General features: G+C 36.2%; 1 protein-coding gene across 1 annotated transcript in view; it reads right to left on the bottom strand.

The window, feature by feature from the left end:
• ITM2B (integral membrane protein 2B) overlaps positions 1-17,334 on the bottom strand; it is a 28,736-nt gene that overhangs the window by 8,383 nt on the left and 3,019 nt on the right. The window lies entirely within an intron of this gene.

Here is a 17,334-nt window from a genome sequence, read left to right as displayed (position 1 = left end):
AGAGGTTATGCTACAACTTAGTCATATAATATGATGATGAGCCTTGTAAATTATAAATCCAGGGCATCTCTCTATCTGATCATTTATGAAATTATGTGTTAGGCCTGCTACAGGTGGTTTATATTTCATATCAGGTATAAAACTATTCTAAACCATCCATAAGAAAAAATTACAGTAAAATAAGGAACAGAACAAACAATGATACTAAAATTATTTAAACAATTAGAATTTCAAAAAATAGGACAAAATTATATACATAGAAATATATAATCCTATTATGCCACTGCTCTACCCTAAACCATGGTCTGATGAAATTCTTCACTTTCTTTTAAAGATAGAAGCAGTAGAAAAAAATGAGAAAACATTCAATGATAAAAATGTACTTACAAATTCAAGAAACAAAACTAGCACAAAATTTTATAGAATTTTCATTTCTATCCACTTAAGAAAACAATTTAGCATTAGAACATTATTTGGGGTCATGACCCTAGATACTCCCTCCCTGTGCCCTTCTAACCTGATCCCTCTATTCTGTCACTTTAGAATTACAGCAAATTTCTGATTTGTACCCAAGTTCATGTGCAAAGAGCTAAGAAAACAAAGATACTTAAATAAGTAGTCACTCAATAAATAGTAAAGACTGCAAAAATTCATAGTATACATAAACAGCCTCTTGAAGTACATGACTCTGTCCTTTACTTGGAAAACCCAATATGGGGTAGGCTTAAGGGAGAAAGTAGACTTCACCTAAACCTATATAATAGGATATAAAATTAGGAAGAAAAACTATGAATGATGCAAAAAAACAGGATCGGTCATTGGAACAGCACTCTACAACCTTTTTTGGCACCAGGGACCAGTTTTGTGGAAGACAATTTTTCCACAGACAGACTGAGGGGCGTTGGGATATGGTTTTGGGGTGAAACCATTCCACCTCAGAAGATCATCAGGCATTAGATTCTCATAAGGAGCGCACAACCTAGATCCCTAACATGCACAGTTCACAATAGGGTTTGCGCTCCTAAGAGAATCTAATGCCCCCGCTGATCTGAGAGGAGGCGGAGCTCAGGCAGCAATACTCACTGTGCAGCCAAGTTCCTAGCCAAGACCAGTTCCAGTACTGGTCTGTGGCCTGGCGGTTGGGGACCCCGGTACTAGAACATAGATTTGGTTGAAGCAAGAATTCAGTCATGAATGAAACCTAAGATTATAAGTTTTTAATTCTAAAATGAGGAACTTTAACATGATACAACTGAAAAAGGTCTAATCTCAGATGTTGAAGCAACCAAGAACAATGTGATACGATATAGTGTGTTCCTAGGTTGAGATTTCAAACATAGAATTTAACATTGAACAACAAATACTGTTTATTCTAAGAATCAGTGCATTGCTATGAGAATGTCATGGTTTCTGTAGCACTTGTCAATATACTATGTGTGTAAGACAATGAGTGTATTGCAAGGAAGAAAAGTATGTAATGAGAGTAAGTCTGAAGAATTTATCAAGCCATGTAAGATATCCCAGCTGTGAAAAGAAAGCTACAAGAATTCCACGGAGTCATAAGGTATTATGAAACTTTAATGTCAAAGTATACATCTTTTGCTTGAGCCCTTGTTTGACATAAATATCTAAGGAGGTAAGAAATTGTTCCTAACATAATTAATTTTAGAGTGGAAGGAGAGTGGGGGGGATGAAAATGACAGATGGAAATAGTTATTTCCAACATTTGGTATCAGCTGCTGAGACAGCCAAATGTGCGCACACACCCACCCCATTTGGCAGGCTTTCTCTTCCAACAGTACATAAATGAATAGCCAAACAGAACAGGCAGACATCTGTAAAAGAATACACAGCCCCAACTGGCAAATTGATGACAAGTTTCAAGGCATTGTAATACATCATTTTTAACTGTTCAACAATCATTTTGAGAATAAATTATAAATGTCTACTATGTGCCAAGAGCTGTGCTAGGCACTGAAAATGTATGCTCTGTCAAGAAAGAGACCCGTTGGATCAGTCCGGAAAACATATAAATATACAAAAAGAAAATAAATATGATATGAACTCTAATAGGAAAATGCACAGAGAGCACATAAGAGGGAATGAGTTTCAGGAAGGCTTCCCAAGGGAGAAAATACTTTAGTGGAATGTTAAAGGACAAATACTCATTACCTCAGCAGAAGATAGAGTTAAAGGAAATTATATATATGGCAAAGGTTTTTCAAAAATTATGGAGCTAAAATGCATGACATTTCCAAGAGCCACATGTGCTTTGGCTGGAGTGCCCAATATGGTGGAGATGGGTATGAGAAATGATGGACAAGAAGCTGGTGCAGGTCACAAAAGACCTTTGTAAACCATGCTAGAGTTGACTTCTCATGTTCATTTAAAAATCACTTCTCAGCACTATTGAATTTTTTTAAAAATTCAATTTCTTGAGGAATTTCACTTACAAAATACTTCACTTATCCACCGGTCAATTTATTCAGCACCTCAACAACGTGAAACGTGGCTTAAGAATCAGGAAATAAACAAAAGTCTTTGGTCAGCCAAATTACAGACCCCAAACCTATGCACCACCATCATGTACTTCATAGAAGAGCTGTTAAATCTTCAGTCTATCTAATCTTTGTTCTCTAAATTCCTAGTTATCACTTTTCTTTCATTAGAATAATTCACATAAAGATCTTATCTCTCTCTACTAGGCTATAAGATCTTTTGAGTATCCATTCATATTCATTTTGCATTACTGGCAGCTCCAAGCCAAGCCTAGGCTTGGCATTAGCTGGCACTCATATATTTGAAGAGTGAATAAAACTTAGATCTTTTTTTTTTTGAGATGGAGTCTCTCTCTGTTGCCCAGGCTGGAGTGCAGTGGCGCCATCTCAGCTTACTGAAAGCTCCACCTCCTGGGTTTGCGCCATTCTTCTGCCTCTGTCTTCCGAGTAGCTGAGACTACAGGTGCCCGCCACCATGCCCGGCTAATTTTTTGTATTTTTAGTAGAGACAGGGTTTCACCGTGTAGCCAGGATGGTCTCGATCTCCTGACCTCATGATTCACCCGCCTCGGCCTCCCAAAGTGCTAGGATTACAGGCTTGAGCCACCGTACCCGGCCAACTTAGATCTATTTTTTTAAAAAACCTGGTTATTTAATTTTTTATGATTCATAAAAGTTATACCAGCAGCCAGCGTGATAATGAGGGAAGGGAGAGATGTAACATAATTCATAACGTAAAACAAACTGTGGCTATTTAGCAAGAGCAGTAGCCTAGTTCAGCATTTATTAAGGCCTGCTATTTCCAATATACTGTGCTAGATCCTGTGGGAAATCAAATGTGATTAAGACATGGCTCATACTTTGAGCGATTTATAGTCAAGAATTAACATCACGTATGATAGATAAATGATGTTCCATAATACAATCCGAGTCATGGAGAAGGGATTAAAGTATGCTCAAGATTTAAAAGTTTTTAATCTAAGAGATTTATTAAAAGTGTTTTTAGAGTGATTAAATTTTAACACTTCAAAGAGTAAGCTTTACTTAAAGAAAAAGCCACGTAAGATTTAAGAAGAAAAACCCCATGATTATCTCAAAATATATGGAAAATGTATTTGACAAAATTCAACTTCCATTAAAAAAAAATCTTCGCAAACTAGCAAAGGGTGAAATTCTTTAACATCAGTAAGGCTAACAATCAAAAGCCTATAGAAAGCCTCATACTTAATGGTGAAACTTTTATACTTCACCATACCCTTTTAATTGAGGAATACAGGAATGCCCACTAAAATTGACTGTTTCCATTGAACACTGTACTAGAGATCCTACAGCAAGTACACAAACGATAACAAGATTAGGTATTAGAAAAAAGAAAACAAAACTGTTATTATTTGTAAATAATCTGTCTATGTAGAAAATCTAAGAAAGTCAAATTATTTAATTAGAGGGTGGCAAGATTTTTAAAGATCAATAATCAAAAATCAACTGAGTCAAAAATTTGTACATGAATATTTACAGCATCATTATTTATATACTAGCCCCAAACTAGAAACAACCCAAATATCCATCAACTGATGAATACATTAATTGTGGTATATTCATACCATGAAATAGATAGCAATAAAAAGGAACAAAATAACACACACTAGCAGGACTGAATCTCAAAAACATGCTAAGTGAAAGAACTTTAGCACAAAAGATTACTCACTATATGATCGCATCTTTATCAAATTCTAGAAAAGGCAAAACCATAATGACAAAAGCAGCTTACTGGCTGGGGAAGGGGAGACTGACTACAAACAGGCATGAGGAAACTAATTATTAGGGTGATGGAAATGTTTTGTATCTTGATTGTTGGGGTGGATATACGACTTTATACAATTACCATAAATGCAATCAAATTGTACACATAAAATGCAGGAGTTTTATTCCATGTAAATTATATTTTGATATGGAGGGTGGGGAAGAAATCAACTGAGTTCCTGTCTACCAGGCAATAAAAGAATGTCTAACACCAAGTGCTAGAAAAAGTGTGTAACAAAGGGAACTTGGGAACTTCCACTCAATTGACAGAAATTTAGGTCCAATTGCCTTGGAGAACAATTTGGCAGTATCTAATAAACATATATCAAGCTTGTCCAACCCGTGGCCCACGGCCGTGTGTGGCCCAGACAGCTTTGAATGTGGCCCAACAGAAATTCATAAACTTTCTTAAACTATTATGACATTTTTTTGTGATTTTTTTTTCCAGCTCATCAACTACCGTTAGTGTATTTTATGTGTGGCTCAAGACAATTTTTCTTCCAATGTGGCCCAGGAAAGCCAAAAGATTGGACACCTCTGACATACATTTATCTTATGACCTAGCAATTCTATTCCTAGGTATAAATCTTGGATAAACTTTTGAATATGTAAGGAAATATGTCCAAGAATATACACTGCGTTGTCAGCAACCAAAAAAGAAATTCGAAATAAATTATTATAGACTCATATAATACTGCTAAAAAGATTCAACTAGTGACCAGGCCCAGTGGCTCGTGCCTATACTCTCAGCACTTTGGGAGGCAGAGGCAGGAGGACAGCTCAAGCCCAGGAGTTCCAGACCAGCCTGGGCAACACAGCAAGACCCTATCTCTTTAAAAAAAAAAAAAAAAAAAAAAAAGTACTAGCACTGCTGATTTTTAGATAAGCCTAAGAAACATAATTGCTGACCCCCCAAAAAAGGCAGGTTGCACAATACATAACACCACATATTTAAGTGTTATGTAAGTATGTGATATTTAAGACTTTCAAAACATATAAAATGTACTTCAGGTTCTCTATATTTTGTGGCTTGAAATATTTCACAATTTAAAAAAGAAAAAGAAAAACCACTAACAAGTAAGAGCTTCTTCACTGGGGTATATAACTTTACCTGGCCTAATTTAAAACAAGTCACCGAGACATTTCCTCCCTTCTACTGCAATAAAACTGGTGCACCTTGCATCGCGCTTAAAAGGTAACAGAACTCCCACAGGTGCTGTACAATGATCATCTAATTAATCTTCCTAAACCTCAAGTTTTTTAGCCCAGTTTATAAAAGAAGACACTGCAGCACACACTGGCCTATAACCACCTTGCAACAGTAGATATAGAAAGACTTGGCTTTCAGAAGCACTCTCACTCTGGCACAGTACTAATTTCTAGTTCAAATAAATCTCAGCATTGGATAATAAAATAAAATTACTTAAGAAGTTATATCTTAAACAAAATGAAGGACAAATTCTTTTCTGGTACTTCAATTAGTTAAGAATTAGGTCACCTCAATCAGTTCCCTAAGAGGCTTTAGTAAATGTGCTTCAATTATAAACTTAAATAAAATGTATATTTTTTCATATAATTTTAATTCTGTTCTCAAACTAACAAATCACTTTACATTCTTAGGCACCTCTATTTGAACGTTTTTTTTACAGGATGACGGAAGTTTTTAAGAGACATTTTTCAAAGTGCTCAGATACAATATTTTACATTTCTATGTCAAATTCAACAACAATGCTTTAGGAACCAGGATACTAATGAGGAAAACATCTCTTAGGGTTAAAAATTATATTATCAAAAAATATATATAAAGAAAAGAACCAATACAATTTATTCGACTAAAAATATACCGAACCTTCAGAAATAGATTTAGTTACTTAGAAACATGCTGGGTAACATAGGTAAATATGGGGGTGCATAGGCCAGCTGCCCACAGATGTGTTGTTTGGCTGGTACAATGCTTTCCAAAACAGAAAAACAGCTGAGACATTAAAAAAATTTAGTGATTCACACTTTTAAAAACTAGGATTTCCCGGCCGGGCGCAGTGGCTCACGCCTGTAATCCCAGCACTTTGGGAGACTGAGGCAGGTGGATCACAAGGTCAGGAGATCAAGACCATCCTGGCCAACATGGTGAAACCCATCTCTAATAAAAATACACAAATTAGCTGGTTGTGGTGGCTTGTGCCTGTAATCCCAGCTACTCGGGAGGCTGAGACATGAGAATCGCTTGAACCCAGGAGGCGGAGGTTGCAGTGAGCTAAGATGATGCCACTGCACTCCAGTCTGGTGACAGAGCGAGACTCCGTCTCAAACAAAACAAAACCAAAAACTAGATTTCCCATCAATGTTCTAGTATTTTCAACTTCTCTCTTATCTTTTTTTTCTCTCTACTTGGAGACCAAATATACGTTTTGAACTCTGATCTTCATTTCCAGCTATGACTGGGTATACTTCCTTCTGGGATCTTATTTATATTAAATAATCAATCTAAACTACTTCTCCATATAAAGAGTTTTGAGTTCTGGGTTTTGTACACTGGGACATATTCACTTGGTTTCTACATTAGGTTTCTTTCCTCAGTATGAAAGCATCAAAAGGACATGATGTGGTGATCCACTAATTATTAACTGCATTGATTACCAAATATATCTGCTATATGTAAGACACAAAATCTCTGGCTGAGAAGTTAACAATCCATGAGGACATCAAACATTTGTTTGCATTTTTTCTTATTCACTTAAATCAGTATCTGAATTTTGCTTTTTAATTTGCCTTCTGAAATGAGATTGCTGCTGTCTTGACTGTAGTGAGGAAGTCCACATGATAAATGTTATGTTTGACACATAAAAAAGGAAGCAGTTTTCCAAGTGTCTCGCATTATACAGAAAGCTGCTCTCTATATTTGTTAGTACTGTATTTCACAAAGGCCTCTGACCTTTTGTCAATATTAGATATCATTTAGTTAAGTTAAATTAGTATTTAGAGTCAAAATTGGGAATTATACCAACATGTTATGATTAATGAAGTTATGGAATTATTCTGTACTGGAATTCGAACATGAGAAGGCTTTAAAAAGGAGAACTTAGGCTGGGCGCGGTGGCCCACGCCTGTAATTCCAACACTTTGGGAGGCTGAGGCGGGTGGATCATGAGGTCAGGAGATCGAGACCATCCCGGCTAACATGGTGAAACCCCGTCTCTACTAAAAATACAAAAAATTAGCCGGGGGTGGTGGCAGGCGCCTGTAGTCCCAGCTACTCGGGAGACTGAGGCAGGGGAATGGCGTGAACCTGGGAGGTGGAGCTTGCAGCGAGCAGAGACTGCGTGCCACTGCACTCCAGCCTGGGCGACAGAGCAAGACTGTCTCGGAAAAAAACAAAAAAAAAAAAGGAGAACTTAAACTACAAGGTCTATAAAACAGATTTCTCATTAACATACTTTTTTGTTAAAAAATCCTGCAATATAAAAGCAGTAATATAGAATGAAAAAAATTAAAATTTAAAGTCATTGCATAATAATGTAACTATTGTCAGAAATCTATGAAACTTGAACCAAATTATTAGCATCACATAAAACTAGCACAGTCTTAGGTTAAATAAAAATAGGTTGGAACTTGAAAAAAAAAAAAACAGGCAGACTATCAATGCAATGCATTTAGAACTGGATCATAACTTAATCACTTTTGTATCAGAGACAAGCAGAGTATCTAGTGCAAAGTAGAATATTTATATGAATAATAAGTTCAAAATCTCTTATTCTTTTTTCTACATAGTTTAAAAAATGACCATCATTTCTATACTGTGTTTATTCAATCTATGCTGAACAGAACTGTAACCATTTTTTTTTTTTGAGACGGAGTCTCACTGTCACCCAGGCTGGAGTACAGTGGTGCCATCTCAGCTCACTGCAACCTCTGCCTCCCAGGTTCAAGCAATTTTCCTGCCTCAGCCTTCCGAGTAGCTGGGATTACAGGCACATGCCACCAGGCCCAGCTAACTTTTGTATTTTCAGTAGAGATGGGATCTCACCATGTTGGCCAGGCTGGTCTCGAACCCCTGACCACAAGTTATCCGCCCGCCTCGGTCTCCCAAATTGCTGGGATTACAGGCATGAGCCACTGCACCCGGCCTTGTATCCGTTTTATAAAGTGAAATTTTAGCAGAATTTCAAATTCATATTGTTGAGTAAAAGGCATTGGGATAGCAAAAAGAAAGCCTAGATTAGCACAAACAGGTAAATGTTCGTAAACAACAGCATTATATACAAATGTTATTTATTGTTAATAATATCCTTTACCAGGGATAAATTGATGAAGACAGATTTTCTCTACCACTGGCTGAATGAAACTCCACATTGTTACCAGTATCAAGTTTCCCTAAAAATTTTAAACACAATTCAAATGCTCTAATTTTATATAATTCATTATAAAATTCAGTGTCAAGATTAAAGAAAAAAAGAACAAACCTGTTCTAGACTCACTTTTATACAAATACTGGCTTTTAATGTCTTTCAACAAGATAATTACACATTCATATTCAAATACGGGTAATTTCATTTAAAATACAGAACTTTTGGTAAGAAAATTCCAAGTATATTCATCTGAAAGTATAACATAATTTAAATGTGGACAGTTAAGAGAAAATTTCTGTCCAAGTTTGGAATTTTAAATGTTAAACAAGATGACTACTAGAAAAAATAATTCTAGTTCTTGAGATCAGGAATACTTGTCTCTCTACATGTGAGAAGTGCTTTGACCCTATGAGCCCTACTGCCTAGCACTGAATGCATGTGCAGTAAAAACTCAGTGGTAATATTGAATGTTGCTCCCTTATTCCACCACTCTCCTGGCTCTTGGATCCAGGGGTGTGACTTTCTTCTAAGAATAAATATAGGCATTTAAATAGGTTGTGACTAATTTGGTTTTCATAACTGGTTGGTTTTTCCCAGCTACACAATGTTTCTTGAAAGCTGGGGTGCTTAGCAATTTTTAAATTCCAGGTATAGTACCTGGCTATCCAGTAGGTGCTTCTGAATATATGATCAATACAGCTCTCAGGAACAGATCCCCTATGGAAGTACCATGAAGGTAGTTTAATCCAGTACATCATTTACAGATAAATATGAGGCCCAGAGAAGTAAAATTATGTATGTAATATCACAGAGCTAATAAAGTCTGAATATTATCTTGACTCCATGTGCTGCTTAAGGAAGCTGACTCAAACAGCTTAGGCAAATTAACTCTGGTAATAAATGAAGTGACAGACACCACGTCACACTTGGATAATACTCCTTTCTAACCAGAAACCACATAGCCTGATTTTTTTTTATTAAATATATATATTTTTTAATTAATTAATTTTTTTTTTTTTGAGACAGGGTCTTCCTCTGTCACCCCAGCTAGAGTGTAATAGTGCAATCACGGCTCACTGCAGCCTCAACCTCCTGGGCTCAAGTGATCCTCCGACCTCAGCCTCCCGAGTAGCTGGGACTACAGATGTGCACCACCACACATGGCTAATTTTTTAATTTTTTTGTGGAGGTGGAGGTCTCACTATGTTGCCCAGGCTGGTCTTAAGCAATTCTCCTGCCTCAGCCTCCCAAAGTGCTGGAATTATAGACGTGAGCCACCATGCCCGGCCCACAGCATGAATTTCTACTGTTGTAAAAGGTTTACTTAAATTGACCCACACGAATAAGCCCTACATGTGTGAAATATTACAAAGGCAGTAATATTACTTTTAATATGTTGTCAAAATTAATAGGGCTTTTCTCTGTTGTTCAACAAATTACAAAGGATGGTAGCAAAAGGTATTAAAATCATATACATGTGAACTTAAAACAATAAAGGAAAATAACTAAGGCACACCAGCACATAAGCATTTCAAGATAAATGAAAAAGGCAAAATATTAATTACAAAAATGAAACTTAATAAAGTTAGTTGGAGTAATAATGCCACAAAGCAAAACTACAAAGTTGGTAATGAGTTGCCTCTAAAATTCCTCATGAAGGAGACAATCTTGGAACTTTGAAGAGGACGATCAGAGGATGCCTCATCAATCTTTCTAGACCATCCTGTCTGATCTTAAATTAATGCTAATGGTAATTCAGATGGTTTCCATTATTATCCATTATTAACTATCATTAAGTCAATTTTTAATGTAAAAGGAAATATTCTAACAAATCTTTAAAAAGCTATCAAGATAGCTGAGTTGAAGTTCTAATATTGATTTCCAGTTAAATGTTTGTTTACTTCCTCCTGAAAGCTCAATAAAGTGACAGTAAAGGGATAAAACAAACCTTAAGCCACAAAGAATGAAAATGAATGACAGCAAACAAGTCATGTCAATAAAAATGTTGAAAGCTGAAAGCATAAAAGAAAAAAGGAAAAAGATATAAGGAGAAAATCTCCAGCCTGTAGACAACCAAAGGGGGAAAAAAAGTCATGTACAAACAAGGAATCAGAATGGCATCACATCAGAAGATAATGGAGCAATGCCATCAAAATGCTGAGAGAAAAATGAATGCTAACCTAGAATTTTACACCCAGATAAATTATCAAATATGAGGATGGAATAACGATTCTCAGACACGTAATATTTTTTTTAAATGTATCTTTTTCTTCAGATTTATGAAACTGTAGATCTAGCATGTGATGAAGACAAAGGCAATTCTTCCAAGATGATTATGACTCTCAGGACATTTGTATGAGTGCAACCAGTCTGGACTAGAAAACTAATGAATGATGGGCAAGAAATCATCAATAAAAAAAAAGAAAGAAAGAAAGAAACTTGGTAAGTTACCTGGTAAGTTTGAAGATACAGAAAGACAATTATACTGCTGTCAGAGTCTGAGGAATGAATGAGCAGTAAGTATATAGAAAATTAAGGAACCCTCTCTCCTGCCCCAAGAAGCATGATCAAATCCAGGGAAAATAAAAAGTTGTTATACAAGAAAGGAAGTAAAATAAAAGTATACTACAATACTCAAATGTAAATAATGTTTACGTTAATTATAATAAAAAACACTAAATATCAATTTAACCAGAAATTGCTGTAACAGGAGATGAGATTATATGTGCAGTATGTAAATACACAGAAAAAGCTAAATATTCACCTTCCATGTAGCTATTATCAATAGGTATTATCTAAAACTGCAAAAAATAAAACAAATGAAAGCAAACCATGAAACAGCAGCATAAGCAAATATTTAGAATAGATGTTCTGCAAATGTGGTCCAGGAACACACCCTTTCAGGGGGTCCACAAGGTCAAACTTTTTTCATAATAAAACTAAGACTGTGTTAGTTTAAATAATAAAACTGTCATTTTCACTTTAATTCTCTTGCTATGTTTATATACAATAAAAATTGTACAGTGCAATTTTCCAGAAGCTAAGCACCATATCACAACAGACTGAATGAAGAAGCTGATAGGAAAATCCAGCTATCTTCTATTAAGCTATTCAGTAAAAGGCATTGCCCAATGTAAAACAATGTTACTGTTAGTCTTCTTAAATCTTTTTGGTTGTTTGGAAATATATATAACCTACATAAAGCAAAAGCTCTTTGGGATCCTGAACAATTTTTAAGAGTATAAAGGAGTTCTCAGAGCAAAATGTTTAACAACCACTGATTTAGAGAAACAGGGAGTTAAAAGAGAAACATGGAGGGCCAGGTGCCGTGGCTCAGCCTGTAATCCCAGCACTTTGAGAGGCTGAGGTGGGTGGATCACTTGAGGTCAGGAGTTCCAGACCAGCCTGGTCAACATGGTGAAACCCCGTCTCTACTAAAAATACAAAAATTAGCTGGGAGTGGTGGCAGGCACCTGTAATCCCAGCTACTCGGGAGGCTGAGGCAGGAGAATCACTTGAACCTGGGAGGTGGAGGTTGCAGTGAGCCGAGATCATGCCATTGCACTCGAGCCTGGGTGACAGAGCAAGACTCTGCTGCCCGCCGCACCACGCCCCACTGGGGCAAAAAATGAGAAACATGGAGTTAAGATTGCCATGTATGGTTGGGCAGGTTGTTTCCAGTACAAGGACGCCAGGCCAAGGGAATCAGTAGGTCTAGAATCCAACTGATGCTCTATTCTCCAAACCACCAGAGAGGGGATCTTTTTCTAAATTGCACAAAGGCAGAAGAGGGTCTAGTGGTCACCATGGTAATGAAAGACCATAAGAAGCTAATAAGTGAATATGATTGCTTTGAATTAATCTATGGGGAGAAAAATTAGAATAGTGGTTACCTCTAAGGAGAACAAATTGTAAAAGGACATGAGATAACTTTCTGAGTTGATGACAATGTTCCAGCTTGATTGGGAGTTAAAGCCCAGGTATACAGACTTAAAATTATCTAACTATACACCCATGATCTATGCATTTTACTGTATGCAATGATGCTACAATTTTTTTAAAGTGTGTTCCTCTGACATAGGGCAGGACTATGTATTTGCATATTAAAATTTAGTATTACTTTGGTAAAACTCAAATTCTATTAACACCTATTATGCAATGAATAAATAACATTTTTAAATGAAATGGGTACAGCTACTGAATACTAAAGGTTTTCGTGTTGCAGGAATGAATCTTTACCAGAATGCCTTGCTGTGAAAAAAGTACCAACAATATTGTTATTGACATGTGAGGCAGGGATAAGCAGTAACAGTAATATAAGAAGTAATATTCCAAAATAAGAATGATGAGAGAAAACTGGGACTTTAATAATAGTAGTTGATCAACAGGTCAGGAGTTTGAGACCAACCGGGCCAAAATGGTGAAACCCCATCTCTACTAAAAATACAAAAAATTAGCCGGGCATGGTGGCGGGCGCCTGTAATCCCAGCTACTTGGGAGGCTGAGGCAGAAGAATCACTTGAACCCAGCAGGCAGAGGTTGCAGTGAGCTGAGATCACGCCATTGCATTCCTGCCTGGGTGACAGGGTGAGACTCTTTCTCAACAAAAAAAAAATAAAAATAACAGTAGCTGAAATCTACTAATTTTTAACTCTGTTCCAGGCATTGTGCTATTATTGTTACAGATTATTATTTTCCCTATTTTGCTGATGAAAAAACTGAGAGACAGAGAACTGAAGTAACTTACCCAAGGTATCACAGTAAGTGGTAGAGACAAAATTTAAATCTTTTGAAGAATGACTGTATAACCTGAATTCTGCTAGTGCTGCTGCTTCCTGAATAGCAGCAGCCCCTCCCCAACAATTCAGTGAGGGTACTGGGCAAAAAGGAGAAATATCATTCCTTTGATATTTTTCCCAACCATTAAAAAATATAAAAATCATTCTTACCACATGGGCTACAGAAAAACAGCAGGCAGGCAGTATTTGAAGATATAGGCTATAATTTGCCAGTCCTGCATTCCACTTTAAAGGAGATTATAAAATAGTGGCCCATGCCTTAAGTGTTTTAGGCTAAAATTCTTGTATAAATTAAAATACTACTGATTTTTAGCTTGTCTTTGAAAATTGGAGGATCCAGCAACACTGCACTCATGTTTTAAAAATGAAAACCAAGAATATTCTTTTGTTTTTTGAGACAGAGTCTTGCTCTGTCACCTAGGCTGGAATGCAATGGCGCAATCTCAGCTCACTGCAGCCTCCATCTCCCAGATTCAAGCGATTCTCCTGTTTCAGCCTCCCAAAAAGCTGGGATCACAGGCGCATGCCACTACACCCAGCTAATTTTTGTTTTAGTAGCGACAGAGTTTTGCTATGTTGGCCAGGCTTATCTCGAACTCCTGACCTCAGGTGATCCACCAGCCTCAGTATCCCAAAGTGCTGGGATTACAGTTGGTGGCTTGCGCCTGGCAGGAAAACCAAGAATATTCTTACTTGTTTCATATGCAAAAAGCCCAGCTTCAACAATTCATCTGCTTCAGCCCAGGAGACACTGAATTTGCCTTCTCTGCTTAAGATGCCTAGCACGGCCCTAGTTAAAACTGATAGACAGGAAATTTTATGTCCCAGTATTAAAGGGAGGAAAAAATGAATTGGATAAAGTTATATAAAATGAAAAACTGAAAACTGATAATGCAAAGCTAAATAGACTGGCTCTCAAAAATCCTTTTCCCAAGCATAAAAATGGGTCTGCTTTTGGATACTGCAGAGATTCAAGTGATTTAATTAACAATGCATCTTTTTAAATTTTTATATAAAATAATTTAAAACATTATAATCATATATAAGCAGAGAAAATAGTTAAGACTTAAGCTTTATCCTTAACTCATTCTGAAAACAAACAACTTTTAAAAATAAGTTGCATCTTGGCTGCTTTGCCTATGCAGTGCCATTCTTTTACTCCTTTACTTTCTTGATAAACTTGCTTTCACTGAAAAAAAATAATTTGAGCCTTAATCATTCAAATAAATACAAAAATCCACCAAACTTGTTTCTTAAAGTATGAAATTCAACTATGCCAAAAACGGTTTATGCAAATATTTCAAAATTTCAAAGTATAAAATATCCACCACCATCCTCAGTATCAATTTCCCAAATAAATGTCCAGGATATTTAACTCAGAAGTGGTATTATATATAAGCTGTGAAAATTTTATTTCTCTTTTGTCTTATTTATGTTAGTTCAACATCATAAAATCATTGCTGGTAACTTATCAGTACTGAAAGATAAAACATTAAGTGAAAAATCAGAATATATCTCTACCATAAAAACAAGGGTAATTTTCTCATCGCTACAACTCAAGATTCAAACTTTTCTGTTTAAGAATAAAAAGTCTACGTTCATTCTTACCTGATTTTTCCCCAAGTACAATTATAGAAATACTGCAAAAAGTTATCTTTTTCCTCTAATAAAGAGCTTAAAGAATGCGCAATAATTTAAAATAATCTTGTTCATTCAATTGTTGGTAACACTTATAAAATGAGGTTGTATTGTAGATCTCCTTAAAGCTATTAAAAATATGTGTTGTAAGTACGAATTAAAAGGGATAATCACAATTAAGTGGAAATTTTTCAAAAATGGTGTCCTTAGTGTTATATCTATAATTTCCAATTTTCAACTTTCAGCTGTCTACTTTGTAAAAGACCTTCATTGTGAAGCACAGCTCCAGTGCTAATATTTTCTACGTCATTTAGGCAAAAATCACCTCATTCAGAAATTCAGAATTGTCAAATCCTTTAACAGGTTTCGGTAATGGTCTAAAGTCTTTAATTTCTTTTCCTTTAGTCTTTAAGCTCTAATAAAATGCCCCATTTGCCAAAAAATTTAAGAGGATGATTTCACTGGTAACCCAAAAAGATTTTTTCTTCTGGATCTTCCTTTACTGACACTGACATACAAAGCAGTTCAAGAAGCTTTAGTTAAAATAGGAATTCAGGAAGTAGTATTTCCTTTTGGAAAAAGAATGTGGGTTTTGAATAGACACTCCAGACATTTAAGTTATGGTATGATAAAACTAAGAGAAATAAAATCTCCCCCAATGACTACTTAGTACATGTTTCTATGTACATTTACACACAAGTCAAGCTTTGGTAATGCATAATAAACACCTTGTAAGTCAAATTCTAAATTAATTTAAATAGGCCTGTACCATAAATGTATTTGAGATATTTCTGCTTAAAAAATACTTCCAGTCCCATAAACCTTTTATATGTCAGAGTGGAATTCCATGAGGTCATTCAGGCTTATTATGCCAAGTATATTACACTAATTTCTGTCTAGTTGGGAAGACTACAATCCTGTGCAATATGCAACCTTGCACACCCAATATGCTACAGCAGTGTCCTGTCAGGGATGTGTACACAGGAGGTCCTGCCAAGGCATTTGGGATGCACAGAGGCAATTCATTTATTTCCCAGCACTAAACCTTCAATTCAGATATTAATACCCTCATGGAGAAACAAAATGTAATGTAAAAGTTTCACTGGCCAATATCTGCAAACACGGAATTACATAACTAGGTAATAAGATGCACTTTGGTTAGAGAACCAAGCTCTCAATCCCTTGAGAGCATTATATCAACATTACAGTAAATGGCCAGCCATGCATTTTATGTCCCTTCTCCTCACTCCCCAAAAAAACACACAAACAAAACCACCATCACAAACGAAAAGCTCAATTATCAAAATCTTCAGTCTTGATTGTGTGAATAGGGAAAATCAGAAAGGGTAAAGAACCAGGGTCGAAACAGCCATTTGTCATGGGTAACTCAAAACTTATACTGGGTGAGTTGGCCTTCACTGTCTCTCATGCGCTCACCCTGCCACTATTTTCTCTCCTATAACAGCACTTTACTTTTCTCTCTCCTTTTAAAGAACATCTACAAAGTGGGGTAGAGAGAAAGCAACACTATTTGTCAGCAAAACAACTTGCAGGGAGGGATACATATGAAGCAAGCTTAAGCTATTCTGTGGCCTGATACTGGAAAAGGGGTTTCATAAGCAGGCATTCCAACAAAGAGGTGCCGACAACTTCACTGTTCACTGTGAGGTAAACAGAAGTGACAATGTGCTTTATTACATAATACCTCTACCCATCTCCTTTCTCTTTGACCCACTGCTACTTGATATGAGGGAAGAATGTGACATGTTAAACACCAAAAGGAAGAAAGGGAATAGTCTGGTTAGAGTGAGGAGGTAGTTGTTATTTTTCACAATTAAAACAATGTCTGCCAAATATAATTATGTAATCCTAGCATCTTCATAGATTTTTGAAACTGGAAGAATCCTTACAGGCCATCTGGTCCTACCCTCTCATCTTACAGACAGAAAACCTAAAAATTTAAGCCCAAGATCAAGCAGTTATGTAATGACAAAACTGGGACTTCTGATACAGTACATCAAGTATTTTGTTATTTGCAAATAACAAAACAAACAATTTCTCAACGTTCAAAGTACTGCCACAAAAATAAATGAATTGTTGCCTATAGCATAAAATATGTATATAATTTCAAATTCACTTTTGCTACCCAAAATACATCCTATCTTTGCTGTCTCTATAGCTCTAAGAGCTTTATGCCTACTAGGAGAGGAGGAAGGTGAAAACAATTAAGGGGAAAATGCAGGAAAAGAA

This window comes from Pongo pygmaeus, chromosome 14, assembly GCF_028885625.2.
Source record: "Pongo pygmaeus isolate AG05252 chromosome 14, NHGRI_mPonPyg2-v2.0_pri, whole genome shotgun sequence".
NCBI lineage: Eukaryota > Metazoa > Chordata > Mammalia > Primates > Hominidae > Pongo > Pongo pygmaeus.
Note: the sequence above shows the minus strand (reverse complement) of the source record. Positions and strands in the feature narration are given on the sequence as shown.